The following is a 14,994-nucleotide window of genomic DNA, read 5'->3' as shown; positions in this document are numbered from 1 at the left end:
CGTCTAGAGGGGGATTTGATGTCCAGTTTCCCCTCAGCCTAGCCCGAAACCAGTCTAACCTTTGAACTCTGACCCCCAGACCCCCCCACCCCCTACCTTCCCTCAAATAAGAATTTGACAGATTTTCCCGAGGGGCAGGGGAAAGGATGTTTCGGAGTCTGAATCTTCCCCATGGACTAGGACAGGATTCTGGTTCTACCACCGGAAAGGCCATTCCCTAAATCAAAATAAATACTTTAAGGCTTCACCACTGTGTGTAATCAAAGTCACCTGCAGACCAGTGGCTGGAAGGCTGAGGGTCAATCAGGAACAAAAAGTTCCCGCTCTATTGCTGAGAGCACCGTACGGTTTCGAGCCCGTCACTTAGTGTCCATGGGTCCCAATATGATGCCCTGCCCTACTTCTCAGGGCTTTTGAGATGACTAGGGCTTAGAGATGCTCAATGGATGGGATTGGAGGGTCGAGTAATACAAGACACATCTTCATAGGGGAATTTTCTAATCTTCAGAGAGAAAAAGAATAGCCAACAGCCTTATGTTGAGAAGACGCCATCAAACCAATTCATCTTTTCTTTTATGTTTTGTTTTTTGCAACCCAACCACTACCTAACCAGACCAGGCCAATCATAGCTCCAAGATGGCCCCACAGTTGCTCTCTAGCTGTTATGGGAGACCAAAAAAAAACCCTATCCCTCCCCAAATAAACCGAAACTGTAAGTCACTAACTCATGGTGTCATCCGTCTCGCCGATGACGTCATGTAGCCGGTTGTGAGGTCGTTGCATGATGTGCCGTTGAGTCTTTAATCTCTCTCTTTCCATTTCTTTCTTTCTCGTAGTGGTTTTTCTTTTTTGGCGATTGTGAAGTGCCGTATTTAATGCCCATGGTGGATAGTTATTGGAGTGCTGACTGGTCGGTCTTGATTAGTTGTGAACTTTGACTCTTGAACTTTTCTTCCTACTCCCTGCTGCTCTTCTTTTTTGCTGTTGTAACGTGACCGTGTGTCTGTCACTGCATTCAATGTACTGTGTAGCGACAGTGATTTTCCAAGTGTTGTGGGTTTGGGGGTGGTGAATTGCTGTTGATTCTGACGTAGCACAATTAATGGGGTTTAACTGAAATGCAGTCTCCTTAAGGACTATCAGGTCCGGGGGCTTTCCCGCCTGGGTTTTGGCCTCTCTGAAATGTGGAGAGACCCGCTCATTCAGGGGGACTTTCCTTGGGCTCCGGGACAGGTTTTCTAGAATCCGTAATCTGAACGTCTTTTATCGATCTCCCGGTGCTGTACGAGCCAGGGAGGGAAGCCAGATCACAGTTGGAGAAATTCCCCAGGAGCCTGAAGCTGATCTATGCCGAGAGAACTAGCTTGGTCCTGCTGGGGTGAGTGATGACCAGGGAGGGCTATGAGTCTTGGGAGAATATGTTTCCTGGAAGAATGGTGAGGGTAGTTTCCAGTGGTCTGTAACTGGCTACTGATTCTTCCGCTGCTATCAATTCCCTCCCATAAATGCCTTTGCTGAGACTATAAAGCATGTGATCTTCACAAAACCTTCTCTTGTTCCTCACTAAAATGTAGCTAAGGCAGGCCTGGTCGGTGGGGATATGGGCCAACATTACCTAGGAAGAGAGTCACTTCCTTGCCAGAGTCATTTGAATACCACCCAGGTGGGAAGACCCATAGCAGGTGAACATATTGCCCATTCTGACATTTCTCCCTAGCTCTCCTCATGAGAACCAGAGGTCTGTCGGGCTGTGGCCTGGACCACCCTCTTAAAAACCAGGCTATTCATTTCCTGTCCAGATCCAGAAAGGTCCTCTCTCACCCAGGATCTGCTTATGTGGAAGGAGATGAGAATTCCGTGTGTTCTCTCTTCTCTCTCATCTTCCCAGTCCCACCCTTTTCTGATGAAATGGTGAGCAAGGGGTTCTTGAGGTACCGATCCCCCTCATCTTCCGACCTCCACCCCCAAGAATCCCTAAGGTGGCTTCAGGTTTTCTTGATGACTTCACTCAGGCAGAGAACTTCCTCTGGAGAGGGTGACGTTCGGTGACTGACCCCCAGCGCTTGGCTCTGGGACGTATCGGCCAAACACAAAGGACAGACTGTGACCCTCCCCTCCTCACCCCCACTGCCACCTGCTGAACCCCTCCTGGCATTCTTCTGGGTCTGCTCTGGTTGTTCTTGGTGTGCTCAGGCCTCCTCTGGCCTTTCTGGATTTCTGGTCATCTTTCCACCTCAGCCACCTGGAGAATGGGCAACTTCCAACCACAACTTAATTTCAAAGAATGAGTCCCCAAACAGGGGCCTCCACTTCCATTTTTTTCCCATGTAGATTCCCTCAGAGTGGAACCTCAGAGGAGAGAGCTCAGGAAGGGCCCATTGTTCTCCCTCTGACTTAAACTATGTCACCATGGGTGAAATATCAATGATCAAGGTGCCTTCTCACCCCTCGGATTAAGTGTTTTATACCCAGCTGGTTCATCTCTTGAAACCTGGGATGCCGTGGATATTCGTGATGACAGGCAGCCCCCCGACCTAGCTCTGGGCAGTAGATATGACCTGAGATCCTGCTCTTTCCTGCCCCTTCACCTTCAGCATGGGGAAACAAGTCAAGCAGTGCACTTCGTCCTCTTCTCCCATGCCCCCGCCCCCCCACCCCCCCCACCGTCCCTGCCTCTGGCCCAGACATCTTAAAGTTCTATCCACGGGTCATCTGACATCTGGACAGCAATAGAGAAAAAAGGAAAGGCAAGATGGAAAAGCAGGACATCTTCTTCCCAAACATTTTCCTGGCAAATCCTCCCAGAAGGAATTCTGGGGGTACCCAGCAGACTTGAGATGGCTGGAGATGAATGCCATCTCTGGCCCTTTGGTGACTTTTCCCCAGAGCTTCCCTGAGTCTCTCCACCTCCTGCCACTGGCAGAGGGGCTGGTAGGGCCGGGACAGAGCAGAGCTGGGCAGGCTCAGGGAAATGACCAGAAGGCAGGGCTGTCCTAACACCCTAGTCTGGACTCCAGGGAGATGAGAAGAGGGTCAGTTTAGATAGAGGAGCCCTCACCCCTTGCCCTAACACCCCTTTTGGGTCAATCATTAAGTTAGTCTACACTGATTCATTGAATTGATGGACTGTTCATCCGTGAACTATTCCTTCTATGAACTGGTTAATATGATCCTTGCCCTACCCGCAGGGAGCTTACACTCCAATAGCTCTAAGCTCATTGTCATTGTAACTTCTGACTCCATAAATCCTTCTCTTTCTTCAAACGATATTGTTAGAGGAGAGTCCCAGCATCCTGAGATTCTATAGACAGTTGAGCTAGGAACTTCTGTCTATCCATCCCTGGTCAGAGGGATCACTGGCCCAAAGCATCCCTGAACACATTCTCTTGTAGGATCATGTTTTTTTTTTCCTCTGGTCTTGGCTGGACTCTTGGCCCTATTCACCTCTTCTATGCCTTCTTTGTATGCAGGAATCCCAAACCCATCCTTCCGTCTTCTCAGGGCTTTTCCCCTCCTTGTCCCTCTTGCTTGCTCCCAAACCCCCAAATGGCATTCTCCAGGGCCCATTGTTTTCCAGGATAATAGAAGCATGTCTCCCCTGCAAGGCAGAGCAGGTAGGGTTCATTGCTCTGTCTGGTTTTCCAGGACCCGATTTAGTTTCAGTCACAAGTATCAATGCTGACTGGACCTCTGTCTCACCCAAAAAGCACCCTCAGGTTGGGAGCAGAGAGCAGGAACCAACGACCAATGACCTGAGCCAATGACAGGATGGGGAGCAGCAGAGCGAAGTGATGGAGGCTGGAGTAGAGTTCAGAGGGCGGAGGGAGCTGGGCAGTTGAGAGGGCAGGGAGGAGGTACTGGCCAGGACTAAGTCAGAGGCCAGGGCAATCCTCAAGCCACGCGACTTCCCCCTTTTTCTCTCTCTGCCTTTTGGGAAGCTCCCTGCCTGTGTGTTCTGATGGTCTTTTGGTTCTACTCCATGCCCTTTAACACTCCCTCTGCTTCTTTGCTGTTTTACAGGTTGGATGTCCTGCAGTTTAAGAAGAGTATTTCCCTTTTCCCAAGTGCAGTATCCAAACTTGTAACTCTCTTTCTTTGCAACATATCACTACGGAGGAGGAAACTATTGGCGGCAAGAGAGAGAGCGAGTCATCTGGTTGTGTGGTGGTGTTTTGTTTTTTGGGTTTTTTTTAAATTCCGAATCAATTTTGCTTTTTTTTTCTTACAAACAAAAAACAACAAGAAAAAAAAAACAAACGAAAAGAGAAGAAAGAGAGGAAATGAAGTTGGATGAAGGGACGTGGGAGAACGTTGCTGGGAGGAGAGGTTCCCAGGGGCGGTGACTGTGGGAAGACTTTCTATTCCTCGGGTCGGACAACGGCCGCCGTTCGGGAAAAGGAAAGCGAACCCAATCCCGAGTCGAATGGAACGTCCGAGAGAGGCCTGGAGCCGAAAACCTACCTTTCGAAGCATTTGTTTGCTGCTACTGTTTCAGAGGAGGACCTGGGTCAGAGGTTTGACATGGATTTAAACCAAAGCCAGTGAGAGAGGGTGAGGCTTGTAGGTCTTACCTGGAGAGCAGTTTTGTTTTAAAAGGATAAAAAAGTGAAATTTTTTCCATACCTGGGTGGAAAAAGCAAAGGCTAGCAGGATGTTGAACTTATAAAGATATATATAGATACAGATATATATATCCCATGGGGAGTAGGGAGGGGACTGACCCTCCCACCCAGCTTATCACTGGCACAGGGAGATGGAATTTACTTCTTTCAAAGTCATATCATTCCTTAGAGTTTAGGGACCAAAGGACTCTTGCTTTTTTTAAAATATATATAAATAAATTAATTTAAAAAAACAAAAAAAAACACAAAAAAGAAAAAGGTACAGTATCTGCTGAAGCTGCAAGCATTTCAGAAACGGCAAAGAAAATACCCCAAAAAGAGGGAAACCCCCCCCAACACCCCCTGAGAGGACTGAAGATGCTCTATTCGCAGGGGTCTGGAATCCAGTGGCCCAGTGACTACGTGGGCTCTGGGAGAGGGTTAAGACTTGGAACAGTGGAAATTTTTCTGTCTGATATTTCATTCCCCGTCAACCCTTTCTCTACCCCTTTTTCCCTTTGCAAAATAAAGTAGCTAAGGATTGGGTTTATGTGCAAGTGATGGGAAAGTCACCTTAATCCCTCTCCCTCCCACCAAACCTCCTAGGTAATCTCACTCCATCTAACTCTGTCTGACCTAAACAGCTGGCCCCAAATTTCCAAACTAGCTAGCCCCGACCCTTGGCAAAATTAGCTTATGCCTCTGGGTCTCAATAACAGGGAAATGTAGCCAGAATGGGCACACCTGGGCCTTAGACCGAGGTTCCACCCGCAACTCAAGGGGTCATCCCTGTCCCCGGCAGGCTACATCCTGGTAGGCCCTGTTGCTTTGAGGGCTGTGTGCCCTAAGGATGGCTGGCATCTGGTCTTCCTGAAGACCCCAGAATGCCACCTGGACTGAGTAAAAGGCAACCCACCCCCGCAACATAGAAGCCAAGTTTCCTATTGTCCTGGGAACAGGGAAGCCAACGTGCAGTTGCAAATATGCATCCAGACAGGAGTGGTTGGAATGAATCCTAGGGCCCCTTTGGGCAGAAAAGCAACCTAAGAGAAAATTCCCCCTTGGTGTCCAAATGGAGAAGCTCCATCCCAGATTGTTCCCCATCATAGCACTCCAATCTGTCATCCCAATCTGTCGGGCTCGGGCCACTCCCTGGGGTGGGCAATTGCTTCTCTTTCCCCTAACGCCAGCTATCCCCTCCCTTCCTCCCTCCCTTGAGACCCACTGCTCTGCCTTCTCAAGGCCAAATAGCCTTCTTCCTGGCATCTGGAGTCCGGAGTGGGAATAGGAGAAAAGTTGCAGGGAAGGGCAGGGGAGATTGGCCCCAAACTCTCGTGTTTTTTAACCCATCTTCAGCCTTCCAGCAGCAGCGGGTGGGGCAGATGCCTTAGTCTGTGACAGGGCTTGGGGGAAACTTACCGCTCCCTGAGGTCTGCAGAGGCTTCAGGAGAGGCCCCTGTCAGGCAGCCTCAGATTCTGGTTGTGCTGGTGGGGCCTCACCCCTCTCCACCTGATGCTTTGTGGCGAAAGAGCAAGGGGTGGAGATGAGGAGCCTGAAGGACACTGTTGATAATGCCCCCTTCCCCACCCACTCTGCTGGATTCAGATGAAGCGTCATGGGCTGGAGGAGAAACAAGGGTGCCTGGGCTGCTCTCTGCTCTCTTTATTCCCTCCCTTCACTGGACCACTGGCACCTGCCCCTTCTGTGACCCCTTGTCCTCTTTCCCCACGTTTCAGAGCAGAATGCTGTTCTAAAGAGAGTTGGCACATAACATAGAGCTCTGCTGCATTTGAAGACCCAAACCAACCCACAAAAAAGACAATCGACTTTAGGGAGTCTGTGAAAGTGACTTTTTTTAACCAAAAAAACAAAAATAAAGAAAAAAAAGGAAAAATGCCCTGTGCCCGTGAAGATCCTGGGCAGGACAGAATCTGGGGTAAGAGCGGTTTCCACTTCCGCTCTCCAAAAGTCAAAAGCTGCCCAGATTGTGGCAGCCTGGGATCCAACTTCCACTTCACCCAGGGCAGGAGGGTCAGCGGGGTTCCCACCTGCCAACTCAACCCTGAGTTCAGCACGGCAGCCTTGCCCATGAAAGTGGGCGGAGGACAGTCCTTGGCCTCGACTTTGAGAATGGTTTTGCCAATGTTGCTGGAGCTGGGGGTTGGTGCCCGCATCCTGAGCACAGTTTTGCAACGCCTGGGAGCACAGAGTGGCCATTCATCCAGTTTTTATCCTGGACAGTCCGGTTTTCAGCTGGTCTGTTCCCAGACTGGTTCCGCAAGGGGGGTGGCAAAGGGTGTACAGTATTTTTGAGTACCGTCTGGGCTGGAAATATCGTTGACCCCTGCCCAGGAAGGATCCTGAGAGAAGCAGCCCCCGGCTGGGTACGGCTGCTTCACCCTCTGGATCCCTCCAAGGTGGGCGCCTTGCCTCCTGGACCAGTGTCTTTGGATCGATCGCTGACCAGCGCACCCTGGGCAGCATCCCAGAGTCCTATGGGTTCTGCAGAGGTCATCTAGCCCATGCCCCTGCCTCCAGACAAAGTCACCCCCTCACAAACAATCCCAGAAAGAAAAGCATCAATTCCCTGTTTGAAAGGTTCCAGAAAAGGGAATTTCACAATGCCTTCTGGCCACCTATCACAGCACCTCCCAGCCCTCCTGGGCAGGAAGGTTGTCCTTCTGCAGGAGACCGAGGGAACCAACAAGCCACCCCTGACTGGAAGCTTCAGAGGGGGCTTGGGGCGATGGTCCAGCCAGGGATCCCCTTCACCAGCCTGATGCCCCTGGAACCCCTCAGCCTGGAGGGGTCCCCCCAGCTCAACTGCCCGCTTGCCCCCCTTCCACCACCCCACAGACGTCTACACAGCCTCCCTTCCTAAACTTGCCCTGATTCTCTTCCTTGGCAGAGAGAGAGCCACGTTTGTTAGCAGAATTGGGATGCCAGGGGTTCTTAGAGAACGGTCCCTCAGAGGGAGAGACCCCCTCTGCCCTTCTGCACCACCCCTCCTCTCTGCCGAGGGCTGACCTAGGGATAGCCCAGGGAGTCCTGTGGAAAACCAGTCCTGATGGCATCTGGCTACCTGCTCTGTCCTGGACTTGCCCCGTGGCCTTGTATATGTCACCTCACCTCTCTGTGCCTCAGTTTACCCATCTGTAAAATGGGTGATGGACCGCTTCCTCCCCTCCTGTGGGTGTCTGTGAGGCTTTATTCCTGTTTGCCAAGCGCTGAGGGATTCCTGGGTGGATCGTGTTAAATACCGTATATTTTGGCATGTGAGATGAGGCAATTTTCAATATTTGGAAGCTTAAAAATGAGAGCGCCCAGGTGCCCGAGACATAGTCAAAAGAAGTGCGAGTTTCTCAAAAAAAAAAACTTTTTCATTGTTTTGAAAAAAGGGTGCATCTCTTATGCAACAGCATCTCATAGGTGCTTATATACGGTACATGCACAATCATCTCCGTAGGAATTGTTTATTGCTCGTGGCTTGCCCGTTGGCATCCCTCTCTGAAATGCCGATATCCTTCCTTTCTCCTAAGTCAGGGGCTGGCCTTCTGTGCTTTCTCAAGAGGCGAGTGTCCCCCGCTCTCGTCTGATCTGCTCTCCTGACGGAGTGGCCAACAGTCAGGGAGATGGGGCGTCCTCCCTCATCACCAGCCAGTGTCCAAGCAGCTTTCTCGCAGGGTCCTGCAGGGACTGAAAAGCCCCAGATCTTTGCTGCTTTGCCACTCCACTTACCAGCTCCTAACCTTTTAGGCCACCAGGCTGGGTTGCATGGGGCTCCCAGGCTCCTGAGATCAACCAGCAGGATTCTGATATCAGCCTCGAGCTGCTTGGCTTCAGCAAGCCATGGTTCAGACAGCCTGGGGTGACCCGCCACGCCGAGTAAAGAAAGGTGAAGGCAGGAAAGCTCCCTGGTTTCCTTAGGGTGTTCCCTCAGCCCCTCTGCTAAACCGTAGGAGAGTCTGGGCTTCCGCTGAACACACTCACGTTTCCTGCCATTCTACGCTTTCCCTTCATCCCCTAAGACTTCCTGTTCCTCAACCCCGCTCCCGGCTCCCAGCTGCATTTCCATTTTCTCTAGAGAAAAGGGCTGAATTGCGTTCCTTTCATGCTCTCGTCATACCCCTGCAGCAGCCAGACCTGATCCGTCTCCAAGGGATCCGGCTCTTTCCTGCTTCTTAAAGAGCCGCCCATCATTGCACAGGCTTAGTTCGTGGGGAGAGGGCCTGCCGATTGGTCAAGGATCCTTGGCCCTCAATGTCCAGAGACAATTCCACTGCTGAGACCTCTGCCTTTTGGCGTCCCAGTGCATTCCAGCTACATGGTGTTGGCCATGAAGTATGCCAGCCGATGAAGGGTCAGCTGGGCCCTTCCACACCAAGAGTGGCTGCATTTGAGTGGCAGGTGGAATAGCTCTGGCCTAGAAAGGGTGCATCCCAGCTGGGATGAAAGGTCCTAAAGGAGAATGAGATACCACCCCCGTTGATGTTCATATTCCCGGGGCAGAGAGAGAGGCACACAGAGCCAGGGAAACAAAGTAACATCGCCCAGGAAATGTGAGCGGCCGCTGGCATGTGGAAGCCCTGGTTGCTGTCAGAGAAGAGTGACCCACAGAGTGAGGCTGTCACTGGCAAGAAGAGATGGAGCTGAAAACTGAGCAGGTTCACAAAATGACCGTACCCCCATCTTTGGAGAAGAGGATCCCCTTTCTTCCATGCCCTTCCTTCCCTCTCTTTCCAACTGCTAAAGGGCTTGACGGAGCAGCTTGTCACTCCCGCTGCGGCCCAAAGGTGGAATGAGGAAGAGGAATGGCTTCAATTGCAGAAGGAGGAGGATGAAAAAGCAGGCCTCACTTTATGGTTGATGGGAAGCTCTTTTGAAAGGGTAACACAGAGACAGAGTGGTGATGGAAAACCAGGTCGGGGAGGATCCTTGGGGGATCAGTCTGTGGCCGGGTGGAGGTCATCTCAGCTGTTTTCTCTCTCTCTCACACTCTCATGCTTGCTCTTTCTCTCTTTCTCTGTAATGCAGACTCTCAGGCCTGAACTCAGACTCCTGAGACTAGGTCGGTTACTTCACCTGGACCCCACTCAGACTTGGTGGGCTGAGTTTAAGCCTCACGTGAGCGATGCTGCTGTATGGGGGAGGCATGGGGAGGGAGAGGGGAAAGGGCTACATGAAATGTCTGGGCCACATGAGGAATTGCACAGTTAATGTTTCCCCCCACAGCTGCTGAGCTGGATCAAGTGTGTACTGAGCAGGGGAACGACTGCACAGAATCCGTACTCCCCTTTTCCTGAAAGGACTGTCAAATCCATATCGCTTTCCAAAAAACCTTTTACCACGGATGCTATTTGTTTGCTCTTTTTATTTGGTGGCTGGGGAGGGGAGTTGTTCTTTGGTTTCCCTTTTGGTATCTTGTCTGTTTTGTGCTCTCACGCACCAAAGCCACGATGTGGGGACAACCAATTCTTCTAAGGGGAAGGTCTCTTGTGGACAAATGTGCAGGCATGCGTACAGGTGTCCCCATGCAAACACGTACACACCTGCAGGGCTGTTTGTCTTGGGTGGTGAGGGGAAAGTTGCCAGATCAGTGACCCAGCATGACCTCGCAGAAATCATCCCTGCAGGAACCCCTTCCCCTGCCTCTTTACTTTTTCCCCATCCACTCTACAAGGCACAGTTGGTCAGTGACCCTGTGTTACCTGATAGTAAAATCATCCTTATACATGAAGACAGTAACATAATTGCCTACAAGTCCAACTACAGATATTCATATATTCATATACTTCCTTCCTCTTCCTCCACCAAACAGCCTCCACACAGACACACACACACAGACACACACACACACAGACACACACACATATATATATATATATATATATATATATATATATATATATATATATATATGAGTTCCTTATCTCTCTGTCCAAATAACCTTCAGTCTGGGTTAGTCCCTCCTTTACCCTGTTTCAGAGGAATTGACAATAGGTGTTTTCCCCTCTCTGGGACCAGAAAGGTGTCTGGCAGTTGAGTGTCACCAAGCCTGTCATCAAGCTTACATTCTATATGGTTATAGCCCGAGAGTCCCTGAAGAAACATGACTAATGAAAAATAACCCAAGAAGGGACCAAGAAAGGCGGAATGTCCAACATATTCTCTTGGCTGCAAGTTCCAAGGGTAATGTCAGATATCTAACCTAGAAGTCAATCAAATCTTTATTTTCCTAGGCATCCAGAAATTCACAGATAATTCAAAGCCTCATTTTACCCGTTTGTTTTGATCTTCTTCCCAGCAAACTTTTCACTCAGGGCTGCTTACAAAGAGCATAACGGTTAGTCTCTCCTCTTCTCCCTCCCACTACTTATCACAGGATTGGGTGCCAATAGGCAGTGAAGCCACAAAAGAAAAGACGATGAAAGGAAGGAGGAAGATGATGGATCGGATAATCAGCCATTGGATAATTAGGAACTAAGATTGTGAGTGCCATGTGGGATGTGGTCTGTCACCAACCTGATTACCTTGTAATAATAATAATAATAATATTTGTTAAGTGCTTACTATATGCCAGGCACTGTTCTGTTAGGGTAGACATAAGATAATCAGGTTGGACACAGTCCCTGTTCCACATAGGGCTCACAGTCTTAATCCCCATTTTACAGATGAGGTAACCGAGGTACGGAGAAGTTAAGTGACTTGCCCAAGGTCACACAGCCGACAAGTGTACTTACCCCAGTGCTTAGAACAGTGCTTGGCACATAGTAAGCACTTAACAAATACCATCAAAAAAATCAGTTCCCTGGGTAATGAAACATTGTTGCCCGACTTTGGTCTTTCTTGGTGTTTCCAGGGGCCAGTGCATACTCTCGGGTTTGTGACCAATCAATAGTAAGTTTACACAGTTTCTGGTCCAGAGATGCAGGTTTGAGGTTTAAAGCCTCCTGATCAGTGTCTTAGCTCACCTGCTTGAAGATATGCTCAATATATCAGTGGGAGCATGGGCCTGTTCCTGGCTGCGGGCCTAAGCTGTTCCCTGAGCACCAGAGTGGGAGATATACTGCTGAGGCCCCACCTCTTGCCCACATCTAGGTCTCTGGAGCACGGGTGGAGCCGTGGGCCACAACGTGCTCTAGATGCATCCTCCCGGCTCTGGTCAATTGCTGCACGTGCTCTTGTCCTGAGTTAGCTGCAGCCCTGGTTCCTTCTCCTGACATAGCCAATCTCCCAACCCTCTGGGCTCAGAGCCCTTGCAGGCTAGCCACATCCAGTTCTCTTTGCTCCAGAGGGACCGCCCCCCTTCCACTCACTCTGCTGGTTCTCCACCTCCCCAGCCATACTTCAGCCTCCAGAGCAGGTATTTAGAGCAGGTATTTATTGAGCACTTAATGTGTGCAGAGCACTGTACTAAGCACTTGGGAGAGCACAATAAAGTTGGTAGAAGTGATCTCTGCCCTTAAGGAGCTTACAATTATATTCACTGTATGTGCTAATTAAGTGCAGAGCATTGTAAAGGGCCCCCAACTCTGTGCTTGGCACTATAGTGGATACTTAGATGGGAGAAAGCATTCTGCATTATGTCCCTACTGTGTGCAAAATAATGTACTGTACGCCTGAGAGAGTACAATTGAATAAAAGGCCTATTGTTTGTGACTTCATAATCCTTACAGGATTATACACCTCCTTGGGAGGCTTTTGAAATGACAATCCTACCCATGGGTTGTGTAAGGAGGTAGTATGGGTGATCGGAGAGGAAGCATCCAGCGCTTAGAACAGTGCTTTGCACATAATAAGTGCTTAATAAATGCCATTATTACTATTATCAGCACTGCTCTGAGGTGGTTTCCATTAGTCTAGAGCTGATTCCTGTTTGGGCTTTTTTTAAATAGTACTTGTTAAGTGCTTACTATGTTTTAGGCACTGTACTAAGCACTGAGCTAGATAAATGATAATCAGGTTGGACACAGTTCCTACCCCACATGGGGTCCACACTCTATGTCAAAGGGAGGATGATTTAATCCCTCATTTACAGATGAGTTAAGTGACTTGCCCAAGGTCCCACAGCAGGCAGGTGGTGGAGTCAGGATTGGAACCCAGGTCCTCAGACTCCTAGGCCTGCATTCTTTCCATTAGGCCACACTTCTTCCCTGTTCATAATTTAGGTGAGACAGTGAGAGCAAGGCTGCTTACATCTTCCACGGGATCGCTGGCAGGGAGATCACTCCCAGCATGTCCCCTGCCAGACTTTGAGCCTAAGGGATATGCACCCCAAAGACAAGGCCCATCCCCTTAAACCTTGAGTGCTGGCAAGATGTACAGAAGGTGAAGAGTTGATCCAGAGCTGGGGAGGGTGGACCAGGCCCTTTGATTAGGAGACAAGACTCTCAGGATCAATTCCAGAAGAGATTAAAGTCACCCTCCTTGACTTTGAGGCACGTTGAAGGAAACTAGGTTATCCACAGTTTGGGGCCTGGGGGGGTCAGATGGGGTGAGAGAAGAATTGAGGAGTGGAAGAGGCTGGACTCCAACCAGTCTGGAGCTCTGCCCACCCCCTCTCTCTGTGCTGGCCGACGCAATCGGGGAACTCTGGGGTGCAGAGTCGGGGAAAAGAAGTCTCAGCTAAGCCTCCTGAGCCACTATGGAGCACAAACCAGCCAACATGTCTCCCTCCCAACCAACATGTAGTGACAATGCTGTCCCCTACTCCCTGTCACCCCCTTCCCAGGAAGAAGACTGCCTCCATTCCCCTCTTGCTTTCATATCCATTGGTGCTTTACAGTGGGAAGTCTAGGGGTTCATTTTCCTTCCACCAAGGTTCCTGCTCCTGGTCAGCAAGTCTGCCCAATGACTTCTTGCCCTAGGCCAGTGGCTTAGTAACTCGTGGGCCCAAATGGACTCTCCTGGAGTAAGCCACATGCAAATTTGACCCCAACCGAGGGACTTTCTCACCCATTTCTTTGGGAGGGAGGGGACACCTCCTTTAGAGGCTGGAGCCCCAGGCCATCCCCCAAATCTGTGGAAATCACCTCAGCAACCTCTCCCCCTATTTTCCCACACCTTTCTGGCTTCTGTTCAGTAGCAACTGACTGCTCCAGGAGGGGAAGGTACAGCAGGAGGAAGCAAAGCAGAAGAGGAAACGAGAACAAGGGTCGGGGTCCTCCCCCTGGGATCTGTCCCAACACCTGGGAAAAGGCCATGCCCCTGCCTGGATTCCCATGCACCGTCCCTTCTGTCCCAGCCAACTCTCTCTGGATTTTCTAGGGGTGTACTTTCCAGCTGAGAATGTTTAAAATAAAGCTTGTTTTCTATTCTTTGTTTTCAGATGAGACTTGTTTTTAATATTCCCCACCAGTTTCTCCTCCACATTTCCCAGATCTGACCTTTCCTCTTCACCTATATGGCTATCACCCTGGTCCAGACCCTCATCATAACCCATTCTACTTTAACAGTCTCCTTGTGGGTCTCCTGCTTCCACCTCTCCTCTCACCACTCCCCCTACTTTGCCCTATTAGTGGGATCATCTTTCCTAAATGTTATCCTGCCCTCATCTCTTCACTCCTCAAAACCCTCCCATGTTTACCCATTCCTCTTGGCATTTCACAGAAACTTCTGACCACTGGCTTTAAGGACTCCATCAGCTCTCTTCCTCCCTCCTATCTCTTCTTCTCCCACTACACCACAACCTCCTCTAAACTGTAAACTCACTGCAGTCAGGGAAAGTATTTACCAACTCTGTTGTACTGTACCCTCCTAAAGGCTAAGTACAGTGCTCTGCAAATAGAAAGCACTCAATACATACCCTTGATGATGACTCAGCATGCTCTTTTCTCCCACACCTGTGCCTTATTCTCATTTCTCCTCCCTCCAATCCCGGTTGATACCCTTCTTCCTGCCTGGAGCTCCCTCCCCTTTTGAATCCACCAGCTCTCCACAATTTCAAAACCCTTCTGAATCCCTCCTACTCCAAGTGGTCTTCCTTGATTATGTTTTTTTTCCTTCTCCCCAAGTTACTTCATCCTTATCATTGCAGCCCTTTTTCTCCTACTGAGGACTTTTCTTCTCCCTACTTCCCACAACATGTTAGTACATCTTACAGACCCTACTAGTAGAGCACTTCTTCCTCCTATATATAAAATATTGCAGGTTCATATCCCCTGCTAGATTGTAGGCTCCTCACTGGCAGAGATTATTGTTTCTTCTACTGTTCTCATCCTAGTGTTTAGCACAATGCTCTGAACTGAGCAAGCACTCAAGTCCTGATTGACTGAATGTGGGGTCCACCTAGGAGCCCCTCAGCTTTGGGATGACTCAGTTCCAACCAGAGGTAGAGGTGGGTGGTACTGCAGGCTGCCTTCTGCTGAACATGTCCCTCCAAAGCCCAGGGCC

At 49.9% G+C, this 14,994-nt stretch overlaps 1 protein-coding gene across 7 annotated transcripts in view; it reads left to right on the top strand.

Moving 5' to 3' along the window:
* Positions 1-9,953, top strand: part of CELF6 (CUGBP Elav-like family member 6) — a 199,406-nt gene extending 189,453 nt beyond the window's left edge. For 5 of the 7 annotated variants that reach the window (XM_038747440.1, XM_038747441.1, XM_038747439.1 and 2 more), the window contains one exon: positions 4,021-9,953. The gene's annotated coding sequence lies outside the window, so the exon portion shown is untranslated. Of the gene's footprint in view, positions 1-613; positions 713-1,293; positions 2,260-4,020 lie in introns of those variants that run through there. The other 2 variants (XR_005451109.1, XR_005451110.1) reach the window with 2 other exon arrangements.
* The last annotated feature ends 5,041 nt before the right edge of the window (positions 9,954-14,994 follow it).

Source organism: Tachyglossus aculeatus, chromosome 5 (assembly GCF_015852505.1).
Source record: "Tachyglossus aculeatus isolate mTacAcu1 chromosome 5, mTacAcu1.pri, whole genome shotgun sequence".
In the NCBI taxonomy this organism is placed as follows: domain Eukaryota; kingdom Metazoa; phylum Chordata; class Mammalia; order Monotremata; family Tachyglossidae; genus Tachyglossus; species Tachyglossus aculeatus.
This window is presented reverse-complemented; position numbering and strand designations above follow the sequence as displayed.